The sequence below is a fragment of the Passer domesticus genome, chromosome 9 (genome assembly GCF_036417665.1).
Source record: "Passer domesticus isolate bPasDom1 chromosome 9, bPasDom1.hap1, whole genome shotgun sequence".
NCBI classification, from domain to species: domain Eukaryota; kingdom Metazoa; phylum Chordata; class Aves; order Passeriformes; family Passeridae; genus Passer; species Passer domesticus.
Window position 1 is genome coordinate 2,160,358 of NC_087482.1, and position 12,803 is coordinate 2,173,160.

Consider the following 12,803-nt stretch of genomic DNA (forward strand, 5'->3'; position numbering starts at 1 on the left):
TCCCCTGGGACTCAGCAGCCGGGGGCTTTGGCTGCACATCTGGACACGCCATGCCCGGCACAGCGGGAAGGGATCCATGGCAGCCTTGCTGACCCGCTGCTGCTTTCACGCCCTGCAGGGCTGTTTCCCAGCCTGGCCTGGCTGCAGCTTGTGCCCAGCCTCTGTAGGAAGTTATTTGGCATCAGCTGACAGGCCATGCCCAAACTGTAACACACCCTGAGATCCCCCACTATATCCAGCCCTGCAGATTAGGAAAAGGGTGGCTGTTTGGAGGTGGAAGTGCTCTCATCATGCCACTGTAACCTGGCCATTTTCCTGCTCCATAAATTTCACAAATATTACCTCTGATGCCACCGCCCAAGTGGGGAACAGCCCCATCTGATGCAGCTGTCTCCCTTCCTTTGTCAAGAGATGGACATAGTGCTTCAGTGGAAGGTGGCATTTCTTGAAGGAAGCACTCCATCTTCGGTGCGAGCCCCTGCTGCAGGAAGGAAGGCAAAGCCAGACACGGGCACAGGCACAGCAGGTAATTGCTGTGCCGGGCTCAGGCCTGGCCGGGGCTGTGTGGCAGCAGCTCTTCCCCCAGGGCCTGCCCTTGCCCGGCCCGGCAGCAGCCAAAGCTGGAGGCGCCTCGGCTTCCAGGCCTCTGGAGCTGGTTCAGAGCCCTGGGGAAACGGGACTGGTGCAGCAACGTCCCTGGCGCTGCAGCTGCTGCGGAGCTGGCCCTGAGTGCCCAGAGGCCCAAGGCCAGGAGCAGCCCCGAGCAGGAGCCCTGCCGCCAGCCCAGGGCCAGAGCCAGCCCTGGCACACAATGGAAACAGTTCTCATCTTGGTTTGCTTCCAGACTGGGATGCTGGGAAGGATTCTCCATTAGCCTGGCGCTCTGAAGTTGTGAAGCCCTCTGAGCATTCTGCAGGTATGTTCTCACTGTCCCACCAAGGCGTAATGTTTGACTGACTGGTAAGAACCAGGTGACAGAAGCTTCTGTGGCTGTTGTGTTACAGGCGTGTCTGCAGGGACGACCTCACCAACTCCTACCTTGGATGCTGCACAAAAGGCCAGCTCCCATGGCAGGGGTGAGTAGTGTGTCCCTGCTGACCCCTCAGGCTGAGCCCTGCTTTTGTGGGGTCCATTCCTGGGAAATGGAACTACTTTCTCTTAAGGTCCTCTGATAGGAGAGACCAAAGACATGGCAGGCAGGAAATTCCAGGACCCATTAGAAATCATGTGGCAAATGCTGAAGGAATGTCTGCACAGAAGACAAGGTGGGTGCATTTCCCTCATGCTGCTCCTGGGACTCAGCAGCCGGGGGCTTTGGCTGCACATCTGGACACGTCGTGCCGGCACTGCAGGAAGGGATCCATGGCAGACTCGCTGCCCCGCTGCTGCTTTCACGCGCTGCAGGGCTGTTTCCCAGCCTGGCCTGGCTTCAGCTTCTGCCCAGCCTCTGCCGGAAGGCATTTGGCATCAGCTGACAGACAGCCCCAATTGCACCACAGGCCATGCCCACCCTCAGATGCCCTGCAATTTCCTGGTGTCCAGGCAGATCAGATGTTGGGGCTGTTTGGGGAAGGAAGCAGCCTTGGGTTGTCCCAAAATCCTGGGTGTTTTCTGATCCTTATGCATTCCTTTCACAAGTGATGCCTCCTGAAATTGTCCCCTTCCCCATTCCCAGTCAGGAATGTTTTCATCTGATCCAGCTGTCTCTTTTCCATTCTCCAGAAATGAAAGGAGAGCCTGCGGAGAAAGAAGCATTTCCCGGAGGAAGCAGTGGTTGCATGCCAGCCTCAGCTCCAGGAAGGGAGGCCATGCCAGGCACAGGCAGAGGAGGTAATTGCTGTGCCTCTGGGCCTGAGCCCTGCTGAGGCTTGAGCTGCCCTCTCTGCTGTTTGGCAGTGCGGGCACAGCCTGGACTAGAGCGGCACAGCCCAGGGGAATTATCCCGAGCAGGCGCAGGGCACTGAGCAGTCCTGCTGGGGTCCCTCCATGGGAGACATGTCCTGAAACCTGGGAGTGACTGCACGGGGTGCCCACGGTGGGGAAAGGACAGAGGGGGAGAGCAAGGCTCCAGTGTGTCCTGAGAGGGCCTGGCTGTTTGCCCTTGGGATCTGGGGGGTTTCCCCACAGAAGGAGGGCAGGAGGGACAGAGGGAGGGCAGGATGGATAGCTGTGGCACTGCCTGCTGCAGTTTTCCCCCATGCTTTAGGGAGGATTTCTTCTGTGTGTGAGGGGGAGAGTCCCAGGTCCCTGCAGTGCTGCAGCCACCCCTCCCAGGGATGTTGCTGAGGGCAGGGAAAGAGTGTGGAGAGTGACCAGGAGCCAGCCCAGAGCTCCCCAGGCCCCTGTGCAGCTTTGGCCATGTCTATTCACATCTGGCTCCCATGGCCTTACCCGACTCCCTGGCAGTGCCCAGTTCCCTGTGGCAGAAAGAGATCCCAGCACACACTGGAAAATGTTCTCATCTGTGCTGCATTGTAGATGAGGGTGCTGGGAAGGCTTCTCCATCAGCTTGGATGAATAAAGTTTTGAAGCCCTTGGAGCCTCCTGCAGGTATGTTCTCAGTGTGCCACCAAGGAAGAATTGTAGACAAGCGGGCAGGCACCAGGTGACAGAAGCTTCTGTGGCTGTTGTGTTACAGATGTGTCTACAGGGAAGACTTCTCCAGCTTCTCCAGCTGCTACCTTGGATGCTGCACTCAAGCCCAGCTCCCATCTCAGGGGTGAGTAGTGTGTCCCTGCTGACCCCACAGGCTGAGCCCTGCTTTTCTGGGATCCATTCCTGGGAAATGGAACTATTTTTCTCTAAGGTACTCCAACAGGGAAAATCCAAGATACAACAGATAAGATATCCCTGGAACCATCCAAACAGATGAGGCAAGAGCTGAAGGAACCCCTGCAGACAAGAGAAGGTGGGTGCATTTCCCTCATGCTTCCCCTGGGAGTCAGCAGCCGGGGGCTTTGGCTGCACATCTGGACACGCCGTGCCTGGCACAGTGGGAAGGGATCCATGGCAGCCTCGCTGCCCCGCTGCTGCTTTCACGCCCTGCAGGGCTGTTTCCCAGCCTGGCCTGGCTGCAGCTTGTGCCCAGCCTCTGTAGGAAGTTATTTGGCATCAGCTGACAGGCCATGCCCAAACTGTAACACACCCTGAGATCCCCCACTATATCCAGCCCTGCAGATTAGGAAAAGGGTGGCTGTTTGGAGGTGGAAGTGCTCACATCATGCCACTGGAATCTGGCCATTTTCCTGCTCCATAAATTTCACAAATATTACCTCTGATGCCACCACCCAAGTGGGGAACAGCTCCATCTGATGTAGCTGTCTCCCTTCCTTTGTCAAGAGATGGACATAGAGCTTCAGTGGAAGGTGGCAATTCCTGAAGGAAGCACTCCATCTTCAATGCGAGCCCCAGCTGCAGGAAGGAAGGCAAAGCCAGACACGGGCACAGGCACAGCAGGTAATTGCTGTGCCGGGCTCAGCCCTGGCCGGGGCTGTGTGGCAGCAGCTCTTCCCCCAGGGCCTGCCCTTGCCCAGCCCGGCAGCAGCCAAAGCTGGAGGCGCCTCGGCTTCCAGGCCTCTGGAGCTGGTTCAGAGCCCCGGGGAAACGGGACTGGTGCAGCAACGTCCCTGGTGCTGCAGCTGCTGCGGAGCTGGCCCTGAGTGCCCAGAGTCCCAAGGCACAGGAGCAGCCCCGAGCGGGAGCCCTGCTGCCAGCCAGGGCCAGAGCCAGCCCTGGCACACAATGGAAACAGTTCTCATCTTGGTTTGCTTCCAGACTGGGATGCTGGGACGGTTCCTCCATTAGCCTGGCGCTCTGAAGTTGTGAAGCCCTCTGGGCATTCTGCAGGTATGTTCTCACTGTCCCACCAAGGCGTAATGTTTGACTGACTGGTAAGAACCAGGTGACAGAAGCTTCTGTGGCTGTTGTTTTACAGCCGTGTCTGCAGGGACGACCTCACCAACTCCTACCTTGGATGCTGCACAAAAGGCCAGCTCCCATGGCAGGGGTGAGTAGTGTGTCCCTGCTGACCCCAAAGGCTGAGCCCTGATTTTGTGGGATCCATTCCTGGGAAATGGAACTACTTTCTCTTAAGGTCCTCTGACAGGAGAGATCAAAGACATGGCAGACAAGAAATTCCTGGACCCATTAGAAATCATGTGGCAAATGCTGAAGGAACGTCTGCAGAGAAGGCAAGGTGGGTGCATTTCCCTCATTCTTCCCCTGGGTCTCAGCAGCCAGGGGCTTTGGCTGCACATCTGGACAACCGTGCCTGGCACAGCAGGAAGGGATCCCTGGCAGCCTCGCTGCCCCGCTGCTGCTTTCACGCCCTGCAGGGCTGTTTGCCAGCCTGGGCGGGCTGCAGCTTCTGCCCAGCCTCTGCAGGAAGGCATTTGGCATCAGCTGACTGGCAGCCCCAGTTGCACCACAGTCCATGCCCACCCTCAGATCCCCTGCAATTTCCTGGTGTCCAGGCAGATCAGATGTTGGGGCTGTTTGGGGAAGGAAGCAGCCTTGGGTTGTCGCAAAATCCTGGGTGTTTTCTGATCCTTATGCATTCCTTTCACAATTGATGCCTCCTGAAATTGTCTCCTTCCCCATTCCCAGTCAGGAATGTTTCCATCTCATCCATCTGTCTCTTTTGCATTCTCCAGAAATCAAAGGAGAGCCTGTGCAGATGGAAGCATTTCCCGGAGGAAGCAGTGGTTCCGTGCCAGCCTCTGCTGCAGGAAGGGAGGCCATGCCAGGCACAGGCACAGGAGGTAATTGCTGTGCCTCTGGGCCTGAGCCCTGCTGAGGCTTGAGCTGCCCTCTCTGCTGCTTGGCAGTGCGGGCACAGCCTGGACTAGAGCGGCACAGCCCGGACTAGAGCGGCACAGCCCAGGGGAATTATCCCGAGCAGGCTCAGGGCACTGAGCAGTCCTGCTGGGGTCCCTCCATGGGAGACATGTCCTGAAACCTGGCAGCGACCGCACGGGGTGCCCACGATGGGGAAAGGACAGAGGCGGAGAGCAAGGCTCCAGTGTGTCCTGAGAGGGCCTGGCTGTTTGCCCTTGGGATGTGGGAGCTGTCCCAGCAGAAGGAGGGCAGGAGGGAGTGTAGGAGGGAGGGACAGCTGTGGCACTGCCTGCTGCAGTTACCCCAGGGCTTTAAGGAGGGTATTCTGTGAGTTTGAGGGAGAGAGCCCCAGGGCCCTGGGCTACTCCAGCCACCCCTCCCAGGGGTGTTGCTGAGGGCAGGGAAAGAGTGTGGAGAGTGATCAGGAGCCAGCCCAAAGCTCCCCAGGCCCCTGTGCAGCTTTGGCCATGTCCATTCCCATCTGGGTCCCATAGCCTTACACGACCCCCTTGCAGTGCCCTTTTCCCTGTAGCATTCGGGCATCCCAGCATGCCACAGATATGGTTCTGATCTCTGCTCCCTTTTAGACTGGAATCGTGACATGGGTTTTCAGGAAGTCCTGATGAAGGATGGTTTGAAGTTCCTGGAGGATGCTGGAGGCAAGTTTTCATTCTGCCCTTCCTGAGTGAATAATGAGGATCAATGCAACAAAAGCTCATTTATAAACCATTTCCCTTAACATTATGTAAAGGCTGAAGGATTCTGAGAATCTTTCCCTTCTCCCTTCTGGATCCCTGAGGGATCCCACAGGATCGCTGTCAGTGGGAGGAAGGAGCATTGATCTTTCAGTCCTCCTCCCGTGTGCTGTGCCAGTGTGTCCTTCCGTGTGCTCTGTGCAGTCAAAGAGAAGAGCAGAGAGGGAAGGGGCTGGGCCCAGGGCTGTGCCCCGGGGCTGAGCCTTGTGGGCAGCCTGAGGATCTCCTGCAGTGCCACAGGAGCTCTTCTGTCCTGCCTTTCTTTGCAGCTGAACCTGCCGGTGAAGGCCCCACATCCAGGACTGAGGCTCTGGGAGATGCTGAGGGTAGGTCAAGGCCTTTCCCCTGGGAGAGCTGCCAGCTCAGAGCCCAAAGCTGGGCCAGGGAGGCAGCGCTGCAGGTGCCAGCACAGAACCATGCACGTGTGTGCCCGCGCCCTGCACGATCCCCTCACCGCTGCTGCGGCTCAGTGGTGCCCGTGCAGATCAGCAGAGATGGCAGAAGCTTCTGTGGCTGTTGAGTTACAGGTGTGTCTGCAGGGAGGACTTCTCCAGCTCCAGGGCTGGATGCTTGGCCCCAACCCAGCTCCCATGGCAGGGGTGAGTAGTGGGTCCCTGCTGACCCCACAGGCTGAGCCCTGCTTTTGCGGGACCTATTCCTGGGAAATGGAACTACTTTCTCTTAAGGTCCTCCAAAAGGGAAGACCCAAGATACTGCAGCCAAAATGTCTCATGAGGCAGATGAATTCCTGACACAAACACAGAAGGAAGCACCCAGAGGACAAGGTGGGTGCATTTCCCTCATGCTTCCCCTGGGACTCAGCAGCCGGGGGCTTTGGCTGCACATCTGGACACGCCATGCCCGGCGCAGCAGGAAGGGATCCATGGCAGCCTCGCTGCCCCGCTGCTGCTTTCACACCCTGCAGGGCTGTTTCCCATTCTGGCCTGGCTGCAATTCCTCCCCAGCCTCTGCAGGATGGAATTTGGCATTAGCTGATAGGGTGCCCCAACTGTACTGTGGGCCTGGGATCCCCTGCCATTTCCCAGTCTCTGAGAAGAACAGGCGGTGTAGCTGTTTGCTCATGGGAGTGCACTGGCCTAGCCCAAATTACCTGGGCTTTTTCCGGGTCTTTATCTGTGACTTTGACAAGCATTTCCTGATGAAGATGCCACTTCCCCAGTGGGGAATGTTTCCATTTGATCCAGTTGTCCCTTTTTTCCTTTTTCAAGTGATGGACCAAAAGGCTGTTCAGGAGGAGGAACACTCAGGGAGAAGCAGTGGCTCACTGGCAGCGCTGGCTGCAGGAAGGAAGGCGATGCCAGACACGGGCACAGGCACAGCAGGTAATTGCTGTGCCGGGCTCAGCCCTGGCCGGGGCTGTGTGGCAGCAGCTCTTCCCCCAGGGCCTGCCCTTGTGCGGCCCGGCAGCAGCCAAAGCTGGAGGCGCCTCGGCTTCCAGGCCTCTGGAGCTCGTTCAGAGCCCCAGGGAAACGGGACTGGTGCAGCAATGTCCCTGGCGCTGCAGCTGCTGCGGAGCTGGCCCTGAGTGCCCAGAGGCCCAAGGCACAGGAGCAGCCCCGAGCGGGAGCCCTGCCGCCAGCCCAGGGCCAGAGCCAGCCCTGGCTCGTGACTGGGCAGGGGCTGCGCTGGGTCCTGACAGGGCCTGAGCCTGTCCCCTGGGGCTGGGGGAGCTGTCACGGGGCAGGGAGGGCCAGGGGTGGCAGTGGCTGCTCAGGGATGGCTTTGGCCCGTGTCCCTGGCAGCAGCCACTGCCCAAGCAGCTGCGCTGCCCCCGGGCTCTCCTCCCAGCCTGCTGGGCTTTGTTGGCTGGCACAGCCTGTGCCAAGGGCCGGCAAGGTGCCTGCAGGCCCCAGCTCTGGGGGAAACAGAGAACGTCCTGCCCGTATCCACCGTGCTGCCAGCTCAGCAGTGCAGCACAGCACGGGCTCACGCTCCCCATCGCTCCCACAGATGCAGCTGGCGCCACAAGACCTGTTCCCAATGCCCAGGATGGCCTCGGAAGTGGTTTCTGTCAGGGAACAGGCTGCTGGCTAGGGTTTCTGGCAGGCGTGCTTTATTTGGAGCTTGTCTTCATATTGTGCTGCATTGGAATCTGGTATTCTTGGAACAGAAAACAGTGAGTGTTTTGTGCTCTCCCCCTCCAACAGCTTCTTTTGAAAGTCTAACGTGGTGAGAGAACATTCCTATTGAGGCTGCAGTGGAGTTGTGGCCAGTCCATGATAGTCCAAATAACTCTGCTGAGGGTTCTGCTGCTGCCCAGTGCTTCCATTGGCCTCTCAATTGCTGGGCCTTGTCCTGGGGGCCCCGCTGGGGCTGCAGCCAGAGCTGGCTCCCACTGAGGCTGCCTGGCCAAGAGCAGCCCCAGGGGCACAGGGCAGAGGCAGAGGGAGGTGGGGAGGAGAAAGAGCAGGGCCGAGATTGCCCTTGAAAGGCAGAGGCGCTCTGGGGCCCGCTCCTGGCCAGGGACCCTGCCCAGAGCCGTGCCCTGCTGGCCGGGGCCTTGAGGGGCAGCTGTCCAGCTGGGCCCAGCTGTGCCAGCAGCTCCAGCCGTGCTGGGGAGCCTTGCCAGTTATGGGCCCTGCTGTGCAGGAGGCTCCCTGTGTGCCACTGGCAGCTGGGGCCTCAGCCACCACCTCTATTCACAGGTGCTCGCGTGTATCTTCAGAAGACAAACCTAAAAACAGAGGCAATGACAACCTGGCAGTTTATCCCAGCTCTTCCCTTCTGCCCCTATCTGCCCTGCCGTGGCTGCATCCCCGCCATGCGGCCGTCCCAAAACCCACCCCTCCTCAAGGAGACCCTCTGCCCCTGAGCCCCCTGGTCCTGTTCCCCAGCCAGGACTGAAGGTGGGCAGCCCTTGTCTGCCAGGACAGGGCTTGTCCCACATTTTATGTTTAAATAAAGAATTAGAGTTTTCACAGCTATGTCCGGTTGGTAGCACCAACAAAGCCCACCCGGCACCAGCACTGACTGAGCTCCATGCCCAGGAGCAGCCGTGGATGCCCACGGTGTGGGCAGGCAGGAGCCAGGCAGGGGCTGCTGTGCCCAGCGGCGGGGCCCCGAGGGGATGGGGGAGCCCATGCTGAGCGTCCCTGGGCTGAGGGCACATTTACTTCCGTGGCATCATCTGGGCCTGGACTTGAAGAGGCTCAAAGGGATATTTTGGTGTCCCTGCTGAGGGGTGCAGGGATCCCTCATGAGGCACAAAGGAGTATTGATGGCCTCTCCTAAGGTGTGCAGGGATCCCTCATGCGTTGGGCAGCAGGGTTAAATTTGTTAGGGTTTTTACTCTTCTCAGCACAGCACAGGGACACTTGGCCGAGGTTTTGCTAAGCTGGGAGAAAGCCTCTTGCAAAGGCTTGGGCCCAGCCTGTGGGCACAGCGGGCGGGCGCAGCCCATCCCCTGGGCCAGTCCGGGCTGCTCAGGCCGGGCCGGGCCGGGCCAGGCTCGGGCCCCGGCAGGGAAGGGCCGCGGCCCTGGGCTCTGCTGAGGCTGCTGAGCTCCGGCCTGCCCTGTGCTGCAGCCCAACACATTGACAGCCATGGCCGTGCCCTGGGCCACCGCAGGCACCCGGGGCTACAGCTGAGGCCGCGCCTTCTCCCACTGAAGGGAGGCTGGCTCTGTTCCCTCGCAGGGCACAGCTTAGCTCCCAGCACCTTTGGGAACCTGCCTGCCGGGCAAGTGCTGAGGGGCAGAGTGTTCCAACCCTTCTCACTGGGAAGTGTGTCTGGTGGTGTGGGGATTTTAAATTTTTTTTCCCTCTGAATTTGTGTCCTGCCAGAGGGTTAAGTTTGCTTGCTCTCAGTAGGGTGCTTTTCTTCTTGGCAGTCAGTGGGGCTTCAATGCAGCCAGGGTTGAAGGAGGATCTCTGGCCGCTTGGGCTGTGGTTGTGGGACACCTTGGCTTCATCCTTCCTTTGGCTGTGATTTGCACTGGTGCTTGTGCAGGCATTTTATGGCAAGTGGCTTCAGTTTGTTCCTCTTGGTACCAAAAACCGAGAATAAACCTCTTTAACACCACTGTAGTATTAAGAGGCAGGCCTTACTTTCTTGACTTGCTGGATGCACAGGCCAATGGCATCACAGGGCCTTCTTGTTGGGTCTTCAGATACCCTGGTGGTCACTGAAGAAGGAAGCTGATTTTTCTGGGAAAAAGACAGTTTCCCATGTGTGGAAAAGAATAACCTCTCACTTCCCCATCCCTTTCTATACAAAGTGATACAGGCAAGTGCATTCATATATCTCTATTTTCCTTGTCAATCTATCTATCTATCTATCTATCTATCTATCTATCTATCTATCTATCTATCATCTATCATATTAATCTATTGTGGTGTTGCATTTCATTCAAATGGTATGCTCTATCTTGAAAATGTACCCCTCAAAAATGTATGATTTATTCCAACCTGTGTTCCTCCCCTGAAGTCCCATGAATCTGCAATCCCATTGGCCCAAATCTTATTTCGTGCCCACTTTGAATTTCCCTCTTAAGCTGTGCGAGGAAGACCAGATTCTCTCATGGCCCATCTCTCCCCTAGGCTCGCCCTCTCTCCCCCTTCCTTTTGCCTTTCCCCCTTCTCCCTCTGAAACCATGTTACACCCGGGGCGGGGGCCCCCAATAAACCCTCATCTAATCAGCACCCTCAGAAGCCGTGTGGAGTCTCCTTGCGTGCCTGCTGCTGCCAGCGAACTCACAGCCCAGGGGGCCCTCCGGGGACTCCCTGGGGAACCCCCCCCCCCCCAAACAAACTGCTACAATCTATGAAATGTTTCTGTGATTTCCTTCTTGCTAGACATATGCAGGCTTGTTTAGATTGACTGTGAACCAAAATCCTGCAAAGCTGGAAAATGACTGGTGGCCATCACTCCGATTTCCTTAAAAGCCATTTTTCATTTTAATTTTTTCATCTATGGTGGCTGGTAAATACCTGTCTTCCTTAAGCTATGTGCTGGCAATACTGGAGGTAGAAAATAACATAATGCTGCATAGTTTAGATACTTGATAGTTTCCTTGTGAAATTTTATGGCAGTATCTCCTGCCCCAAAACTAAAGCAGCAGGTCAGCTACTGAGCACAACTTACTGCATAGCTGCAGCTCATGTTTCTACAGTGGAAGTGGCTTTTTGTTTTTCTGCATGGGTATGAAACACTACCAATTGAAAGGCCGTTTACAGAGCAAAGAGCCTTGTTAACTGTTGCCTGGACTTTGGGAAGGTGGTAACTGTTAGATGAATACCCAGTAAACTGCTGAAATTAATTTTTGTGACTACTCTCTTGTGATTTTGGCCTGGCTTCTTTAGGAGGTTCAATTTTCATTAGAAATGGCACAGTGGAGCCAGTGCTGCCTCAGGACAGGTGGAGCTGGGACAAATGGCTCATTGATTTTGATCTCAACAAAAAGCCACCTGAGCTCCTCATGACAGCAACCCCACGGACTGGAAATGGATCCATTAAAACTAACTCATCACAGAGCTTTTAACTCGAAGCTCTGACACATGGAGCTTGCTCAGTTCTGCCATGGAGGAAGGGAGTTTGAAGACAAAGAGGTTTAGCAAGGAGATCCATGTACAACAAAAGTGCTTCTATTTTAGCAAATGAAGTATCTTAGATGTGAAACTTCATCCGTACTCCAGTCTTATCCTTCCATTTACCCAAATTCTCTGTCTTAAATCCTTTGTCAGTAGGAAAATATGACAGGGAAGTGTAGATCCTCCTTTCCTTCTTGAGCTGGGCAGCTTGTAACCTTGTCTTCTCCGACAAACAGGAGCAGACAAATGGGAATTTTGTCATGCAACCATACTTGGGAAAGTTTGCCCTGTGTTTGTTTTTGTCCCAAAGTAACTGAGATTCATCGGAGTATTTACAAGCCCTAAAGGATGGATTTATTTTGCTTGCTAGAATTTTGATTTTTTTTAGACCTTTTCTGCTGCAGAAGAGCCTGGCACTTGCAGAACTCTTACCCCATGCACTTCTCCAGTGCTTCTTGCAGAGAATCATGTGTTGTGAATGAAACTTTAACAGTTGACTTCTGCCTCCTTTCCTGCCACTGTTTTGTTCTTTTCCCATTTATAAGGACACCGGTGAACTAGAAATGTTGTGGTCAGGTGTGCTCTGTGGCTGCTCTGTGCTCAGAGGAGCTCTCCTGGATGTACAGCTTAGCATCTCCCTCTTTAAAGGGCTGCCCAGCTTCCTCCTGTCCCATCTCGTGGGTCCATCTTTTCATTCCCTTTTAATTTAAAATACTTCCACAATTTAATATTAAATGCTAGGTAAAAAAATCCAGTGGCACTCCCAGATAGAAAAAAATATGTTGTGTGTAACCCAGAGGAGGAATTCTGCTGGCAAAGTGATGGCTTTCCACTGAAGTGGATCAAACAGGTGCTCAGTTGGATGCTGGTGCTGAAGTACTTTTCTCGTGGCTTGAGTGTCTCATGGCAACAGCCTGAGATTTTAATAGCAGAAAGAAGGGATTTCCTGCTAATTTTCCTCTGAGAACTGTCACCTGTACAATCTTTTCCAGCCTCATGTAGTCTGACCTGTAACTGCTCCAAAGCCTGGTTAATTTTTTTAATGCTTTTGAAATTTTTGGTCCCATTTGCAGAGAACAGGAGGGTGCTGGCTATTTTTTTTCAGGTGCAGTGTATTTTTACTGGGGGCGGGACTGGCTTTAGTTTTACCTTCCCAGCATCAGCTGCACTGATGCTGGGAAGTTACTCTCTCTTATTCCAGTTACTCTCCAGGCTGGTACGTGCAACCCCAGTGGCAGCAGTGGTAGATTGAACTGTGCCTGGGCTGGGTTGGGAGGGGAATAATCCTACTGCATCCATGATTTTCCCTCCTGGGCACCTGCAGCAGGCAGAGCTGTGCCCTCCCACTGAGGCTGCCTCAGCCAGGAATGCTTGCAAAATCCCCGTGCTCCTTTTGCACAGTTCTGTTTTTTCCCTGGCAGAAGCAGGGCTGGTATCTCCAGACCAGGGGACATGGTGACACTGGGTGTTGCCATGGAACGTGGTGACGCTGGGTGTTGCCATGGGACAGGTGAGTCCTTGAAGGCACACACTTGTCCCACTGAGCTTGGGGCCCCTATTTGGAGATCAGCTGCAGACGACTGGAAAAAAGAATGTGGCATCTCCCAGTTCAAACAAACAAACCAGAAAACTTTATTTTGAGGGATGAGGGGGCCAAACAACA

At 55.5% G+C, this 12,803-nt stretch overlaps 1 long non-coding RNA gene across 1 annotated transcript; it reads left to right on the forward strand.

The window, feature by feature from the left end:
- Positions 1-2,798: 2,798 nt before the first annotated feature.
- Positions 2,799-4,008, forward strand: LOC135307461 (uncharacterized). Its single transcript, XR_010368180.1, has 4 exons — positions 2,799-2,908; positions 3,340-3,456; positions 3,775-3,846; positions 3,935-4,008. It is a non-coding gene; the product is annotated as an uncharacterized LOC135307461 (long non-coding RNA).
- Positions 4,009-12,803: the final 8,795 nt, after the last annotated feature.